Below are 8,301 nucleotides of genomic sequence, written 5' to 3'. Positions count from 1 at the left end.
AGGTGGAAATGCGATAACACAGGAAGGAAACGGCTTGTTTGGAAAACTCACATTTCTCCACCTTAACGTACAGGTCATGCTCCAGCAGTTGCCCAAGAACATTGCACACCAGAGACACATGCGCAGTGTGTGTGGTGGAGTAGATCAAGATATCGTCAATATACACCACCACACCCTGTCCGTGCAGGTCCCTGAGAATCTCGCCGACAAAGGATTGAAAGACGGCTGGAGCATTCTTTAACACATATGGCATGACGAGGTACTCATAATGGCCAGATGTGGTACTAAACGCGGTTTTCCACTCATCTCCCTCCTGAATACGCACCAGATTATACGCACTCCTGAGGTCCAGTTTCGTGAAGAACCGCACTCCGTGAAATGATTCCACTGCCGTAGCGATGAGAGGCAGTGGGTAACTAAAATCCACCGTAATGGAATTGAAACCTCGATAATCAATGCACGGATGCAAACCTCCCTCGTTTTTCTTCACAAAAAAGAAACTTGAGGAGACGGGTGACATGGAGGGCCGAATGTACCCCTGTCCCAGAGCTTCCGTGACATATGTCTCCATAGCCAACGTCTCCTCCTGGGAAATGGGTACACGAGACTCCTGGGCAGTGCAGCGTTTACCTGGAGGTTTATCACGCAATCCCCCTGTCGATGGGGTGGTAATTGGGTCGGTAATTCCGGTCACAACTTGCAGACTTGTGCATTTTGTTGCCAACCTATTTTGCTACCTGACAACTTGACGGTTTTTACTTTTTCATTACCGTTTATATATATATTTTTTTTTCTTCAACTTTTTCACTCCGGACACGATTCGTCAGGACCTCCAACAGCCGAAGCTAAGTAGTAACATTAACATGATGCCTTCTAATTGCAGTTCTGATTTTTGCAATGTTACGTAGATGGAAAAAAGCTGTCCTTGAAATGGTCTTGATATGTTCTTCAATAGAGAGATCAGGGTCCAGAGTAACGCCGAGGTCCTTCACAGTTTTATTTTTAGACGACTGTACAACCATTAAGATGAATTGTCAGATTCAACAGAAGATCTCTTTGTTTCTTGGGACATAGAACAAGCATCTCTGTTTTGTCCGAGTTTAAAAGTAGAAAGTTTGCAGCCATCCACTTCCTTATGTCTGAAACACAGGCTTCTAGCGAGGGGCTTTTTGGGGCTTCACCGTGTTTCATTTAAATGTACAGCTGTGTGTCATCCACATAGCAGTGAAAGTTAACATTATGTTTTCGAATGACATCCTCAAGAGGTAAAATATATAGTGAAAACAATAGTGGTCCTAAAACGGAACCTTGAGGAACACCGAAATGTACAGTTGATTTGTCAGAGGACAAAACATTCACAGAGACAAACTGATATCTTTCCAACAGATAAGATCTAAACCAGGCCAGAACTTGTCCGTGTAGACCAATTTGGGTTTCCAATCTCTCCAAAAGAATGTGGTGATCGATGGTATCAAAAGCAGCACTAAGGTCTAGGAGCACGAGGACAGATGCAGAGCCTCGGTCTGACGCCATTAAAAGGTCATTTACCACGTTCACAATTGCAGTCTCAGTGCTATGATGGGGTCTAAAACCAGACTGAAGCATTTCGTATACATTGTTTGTCTTCGGGAAGGCAGTAAGTTGCTGCGCAACAGCTTTTTCTAAAATGTTTGAGAGGAATGGAAGATTCAATATAGGGCGATAGTTTTTTATATTTTCTGGGTCATGGTTTGGCTTTTTCAAGAGAAGCCTTAATACTGCCATTTTTAGTGAGTTTGGTACACATCCGGTGGATAGAGAGCCGTTTATAATGTTCAACATAGGAGGGCCAAGCACAGGAAGCAGCTCTTTCAGTAGTTTAGTTGGAATAGGGTCCAGTATGCAGCTTGGAGGTTTAGAGGCCATGATTATTTTCATAATTGTTTCAAGAGATATAGTACTAAAACACTTGAGTGTCTCTCTTGATCCTAGGTCCTGGCAGAGTTGTGCAGACTCAGGACAACTGAGCTTTGAAGGAATACGCAGATTTAAAATGGAGTCCGTAATTTGCTTTCTAATGATCATGATCTTTTCCTCAAAGAAGTCCTCACTTGGGGAATGCTTCTTTTTAGTTAGCTTTGCGACAGTATCAAAAAGACATTTCGGAATGTTCGTATTTTCCTCAATTAAGTTGGAATAGTAGGATGATCGAGCAGCAGTGAGGGCTCTTCGATACTGCACGGTACTGTTTTTCCAAGCTAGTCGGAAGACTTCCAGTTTGATGTAGCACCATTTCCTTTCCAATTTTCTGGAAGCTTGCTTAAGAGCTCTGATATTTTCTGTATACCAGGGAGCTAGTTTCTTATGACGAATGTTTTTAGTTTTTAGCGGTGCAACTGCATCTAGGGTATTGCGCAAGGTTAAATCGAGTTCCTCAGTTAGGTGGTTTTGTCCTCTGACGTCCTTGGGTGGGCAGAGGGAGTCTGGAAAGGCATCAAGGAATCTTTGGGTGTCTGAGAATTTATAGCACGACTTTTGATGCTCCTTGGTTGGGGTCTGAGCAAATTATTTATTGCGATTGCAAACGTAATAAAATGGTGGTCCGATAGTCCAGGATTATGAAGAAAACATTCAAATCCACAACATTTATTCCATGGGACAAAACTAGATCCTGAGTATGACTGTGACAGTGAGTAGGTCCAGAGACATGTTGGACAAAACCCACTGAGTCGATGATGGCTCCGAAAGCCTTTTGGAGTGGGTCTGTGGACTTTTCCATGTGAATTTCAAAATCACCAAAAATTTGAATATTATCTGCTAAGACTACAAGGTCCAATAGGAATTCAGGAAACTCAGTGAGGAACTCTGTATATGTCCCAGGAGGCCTGTAAACAGTAGCTATACAAAGTGATTGAGTAGGCTGCATAGATTTCATGACTAGAAGCTCAAAAGATGAAAACGTCATTTTGGGGGGGAAATTGAAATTTGCTATCGTAAATGTTAGCAACACCTCCTCCTTTGCGGGATGCACGGGGGATATGCTCACTAGTGTAACCAGGAGGTGAGGCCTCATTTAACACAGTAAATTCATCAGGCTTAAGCCATGTTTCAGTCAGGCCAATCACATCAAGATTATGATCAGTGATTAGTTAATTGACTATAACTGCCTTTGAAGTGAGGGATCTAACAATAAGTTGCCCTATTTTGAGATGTGAGGTATCACGATCTCTTTCAATAATGTCAGGAATGGAGGAGGTCTTTATCCTAGTGAGGCGAACACCGCCATGTTTAGATTTGCCCAACCTAGGTTGAGGCACAGACACGATCTCAATGGGGATAGCTGAGCTGACTACACTGACTGTGCTAGTGGCAGACTCCACTAAGCTCCACTAAAAAAAGTGTTTCCGAAAAGTGCGTACTACGTCACATAAATGCAGATTTCCCCACTCATCATTGCTCTTTCTGCCTCTCTCTCTGCTGTGTCCACTGAGCCATTGAGTCCGCCCTGCAACCTCATTGGATAACCCTGAGCAACCTCTTGCTAGCTGTCACTGAAATGCGAGAGTCTAAAGCTTATTGACTATAACTCCAATTGCTAAAGGGCTGGTCCACGTGGGGCGAAATGTAGGGAAAATGGTGCGGGACAGCTTCAAGAAAACAGTCGCTTTCAAACTAGGGATTTTGTGGCTAATTGAGGTAAGACAATAATTCTGTTTATAGATTATGAATGTATGAACTACACATTGACACATCTAGCCCAAAGCGGGGGGGTTTAAAAAAAAAAATTGCAGGTGAGAACTTACCTGTTAAACCCGCAGGGAGTTTTCTGAGTACCTCACTGCTGTCTCTGAACCCGTATGGTTAATTGCTGCATCCCAATGGAAGGACAATCACAACACAAGGTTAATTACTTGATCTCAGCCATATGTATCTGGCATCATAATCCAACATGGTCCCAAGTTTTCCCATACTGTATATACCAGACCGTACAATCTGGTATCCAACACAGCCCACATGCTTGTGTTCAACAAGCTATAAGAAATGCTAGTCTTTCTATAGGAAGTCATATAGGCTTAGAAATGTATTGTTCCATTCAGTATGCCTGATTCTATTCTTTTTGAGAGAGATTGTGAAGCCTTGTACAGGGTCATTCATATCAGTTTAGGTAATTTAGTTTGATGGAAAACAACACGTCCAGGGGGAGAGGACAGACATTACACGGATCATTAGAAACCAAATATAAGAAAGAGCATCGTCTGGCCTAATGAAGCTTTGATAAGCTCTTTTCTAGAAGTAACATAATCTGTTGACTTTAAAATCTGTTGTCACATGCACAATGATATTTGAGACAGAATGAAGCATTCTGCTATAAGCGAGTTGGTGTTCCCAGGACAGTAATGGGGAGTTCTTGACTGAAAACTGTGAGTGAAATTCAGCTAAATATATTAATGTAAATTTGCACTCTCTAAATAGAGATCTCTCTCTCTCTGTCTCTCTCTCTCTCTGTCTATATCTATCTATCTATCTATCTATCTATCTATCTATCTATCTATCTATCTCTCTCTTTCTCTCTTTCGCTCTTTTTCTCTGTCTCTCTCTCTGTCTCAATATCTCTCTCTTTCTCTCTCTGTCCCTCTCTGTTTCTCTCTCTGTCTCCCTCCCCCTCTCTCTCTCTCTCTCAGTCTCTCACTCTCTCTCGCTCACTTGTCTTCAAATAATGTCTGCTGCCTTCCAGTGTCCGCATTGTCAGTTAATGGAGGTTACTGAAGGGAGGACGGCTCATAATAATGTGTTTGATACCATTCCACTGATTCCGCTCCAGCCATTACCACGAGTCCGTCCTCGCCAACTAAGGTGGCCACTTCTGACAGAACATCCTGTTGTTTATCCATGTACATACTGTATTGTACAATGTTGCATCCTCGCCTGTAGCTGAGACATCTTGTATTTTCTTGCAATGGTGTATACGAATCGTAGAATTGAAAATTCAAAGGGCCTTTGGAGAGGCCCTCAACTTTATGTTTCATTCTAATTTTTGTTTTTACACATCCTCATGGTAGCATATGTTACCTTATCACTTACTGCCAGTTATTTAAAATGCTAATCATATTGAGAATAATTTGAGTGCATCTGAAACCTCCTTGCGGCAAAGAGGATGTTTATTTTCCTTGAGAGTCAAGTAAGACTCCTTCTCTTTCCACTTGTTTTGCTTTTTTAATTGACCAAATCCTCCACAGCATTTAAAAATGCCCCATACCCAGAGCAGTGTTTACTTTTCACCAAACTGGAGAGCGTGGTAGACAAGATATCACGTTTCAGGTAAGACCCAGATGCAGACAACAGTTTATTAACCCATCAGGGGCAGGCAAAAGACAGGTCAATGGCAGGCAGTGGTCAGTAATCCAGATAGGTGGGGCAAGGTACAGGATCGTAGGCAGGCTCAGGGTTAGGGTAGGCAGAGGTCAGTAATCCAGATAGGTGGGGCAAGGTACAGGATGGCAGGCAGGCTCAGGGTTAGGGTAAGCAGTGGTCAGTAATCCAGATAGGTGGGGCAAGGTACAGGATGGTAGGCAGGCTCAGGGTTAGGGTAGGCAGAGGTCAGTAATCCAGATAGGTGGGGCAAGGTACAGGATGGCAGGCAGGCTCAGGGTTAGGGTAAGCAGTGGTCAGTAATCCAGATAGGTGGGGCAAGGTACAGGATGGTAGGCAGGCTCAGGGTTAGGGTAAGCAGAGGTCAGTAATCCAGATAGGTGGGGCAAGGTACAGGATGGTAGGCAGGCTCAGGGTTAGGGTAAGCAGATGTCAGTAATCCAGATAGGTGAGGCAAGGTACAGGATGGTAGGCAGGCTCAGGGTTAGGGTAAGCAGAGGTCAGTAATCCAGATAGGTGGGGCAAGGTACAGGATGGTAGGCAGGCTCAGGGTTAGGGTAAGCAGAGGTCAGTAATCCAGATAGGTGGGGTAAAAGTATAGGACGGCAGGCAGGCTCAGGGTTAGGGTAAGCAGAGGTCAGTAATCCAGATAGGTGGGGCAAGGTACAGGATGGTAGGCAGGCTCAGGGTTAGGGTAAGCAGATGTCAGTAATCCAGATAGGTGAGGCAAGGTACAGGATGGTAGGCAGGCTCAGGGTTAGGGTAAGCAGAGGTCAGTAATCCAGATAGGTGGGGCAAGGTACAGGATGGTAGGCAGGCTCAGGGTTAGGGTAAGCAGAGGTCAGTAATCCAGATAGGTGGGGTAAAAGTATAGGACGGCAGGCAGGCTCAGGGTTAGGGTAAGCAGAGGTCAGTAATCCAGATAGGTGGGGTAAAAGTATAGGACGGCAGGCAGGCTCAGGGTTAGGGTAAGCAGAGGTCAGTAATCCAGATAGGTGGGGCAAAAGTATAGGACGGCAGGCAGGCTCAGGGTAGGCAGAAAAGGTCCAAACTGGGAAAACTAGAAAACAGGAACAATCAAGAGACAGGAACAGAGGGAAAAAACGCTGGTAGGCTTGATGAAACAAAACGAACTGTCAACAGACAAACAGAGAACACAGGTATAAATACACAAGGGATAATGGGGAAGATGGGCGACACCTGGAGGGAGACAATCATAAAGACAGGTAAAACAGATCAGGGTGTGACACAGGAAACACAACTACATATTCTGTAGTTCTACTCTTATTGATAGGTATTCCTTTGCTGTGCTATAAAGTCACAGCAACCATTCTCTGCGATGTCCCACTGTGAACCTGGACCATGTTAACACTCCTTGAGACACATTGTCAAAAATGTGGCCTGATGACAATGTGACAAGTCCATCAATCTTATTTACCCAGGGACAGGCCGAGATATGTGGCGGCAATCGATAACCCTCACAATTAGTTCCTCTTCAGGGGGGGATGTGGTCCCCGGCACAGCTGGACAGGAGCAGCGTGGAGCACCGTGGAGCACAATGTGCCCCTGCATCCTGCCAACCACATGTCCTGACGTTAGTCACCTCCTCCTGGGTCACACTGACACTACCATAGGCCCTGCCAGCAGAGGACAGGAGAGGAGGAGAGGAGGAGGAAGAGAAGTATGGGGAAATGTTGTTGGTTTGTTTTCACCTTGACTTGATGACCTGGAACTTCTGTCCCTCCAGTTGTGCAATACCCTGTAGTAACCAACCCATTAAAATCATCTCAAAAAGTTCAACAATGTTATGGATGTTGTCCTTACTGGACTGTTGATAATATTGTGATGGACACCTCATAACTCCAAATGCTTATCTGGCAGAATAATTTGTTAAGGCACATCAAAGGCCACATTACCACTTGTATTTTCTTTTGAAATTATTAATGTTGCTAAACCCTTCTAAAGTCCTTAGAGAATAGCAAATACATATTGATTTCCCTAGAGGGCAGCAGAATTTTTGCACATGCAGTCATTCTTCTCCAGTACTGCATGGCTGTGAAAATGTACTGCCTCAGCAACCACATTAAAAAGCTAAACAAATATGAATGATACCCTCTTTATTAATGTCTGAGATTATAGCAAAGAAGAAATTGAATAACTTTCTGAAGGCGTAAAGAAGAACTCTGTCAAATGTGCTGTTTCCGTGTGTTGGAAGCAAGCACCGTCTTTTATTTATCTAGCTACATTCACTGACATCTGCTGCGGAATAATACACTTTTACTAAACCATATTCATTGAATTTCTAAACTAGATTTTGGGCCCCAAACTGAGCATGAGTATTGTAGATCTCCCGGTATTTTATCACACTGTCTTTGAAGGTTGAGAGCAGATTCATGCTGATGTTAAATCATTATCTGTCCATGTTAAACTTTGATCATGACAAATAATGGTGTTTTCATGTGAGCCCACGCATTGGACATCAATAAACTCTAATGGTCTGTCAGACCTATTAATGGATTACGGTAGAGACCTCATAAAAACACTATATCCCATCAGCCTTAAAGGGTCTAATGATCCCACAGTGTCTTATAAAGTCACTATAGCCCTCGTCCCTGATAGATATCCGCTCTTAGTCCACTTTATTTCATTACCCTTAGAGAAGCCAAGGATAAAACAAGCTATATGACTATGTGCTTTAATGTGTTAGGAGGAAGTTCCCTGGTCCAGGTCCTGTAAAAAAGACAATAAAAATTGTCGATATGTAAAACTATGAAGAATGCAGGTAGTGACGACGCATACTATATATGAGCCAAGTTATGAATTCCATATAAAAATCTCTATATAAATCCGTTGTTCTTTTATAGCTTTTATTTCATAGTTAGAAAAAAAACGAAGTTATATCAGCTCTTGTATGACATGAGGAATCCTCCATTGATTGTGGTTGACTTTTAT

This window comes from Oncorhynchus kisutch, linkage group LG28 (genome assembly GCF_002021735.2).
Source record: "Oncorhynchus kisutch isolate 150728-3 linkage group LG28, Okis_V2, whole genome shotgun sequence".
Lineage (NCBI taxonomy): Eukaryota > Metazoa > Chordata > Actinopteri > Salmoniformes > Salmonidae > Oncorhynchus > Oncorhynchus kisutch.
Note: the sequence above shows the minus strand (reverse complement) of the source record.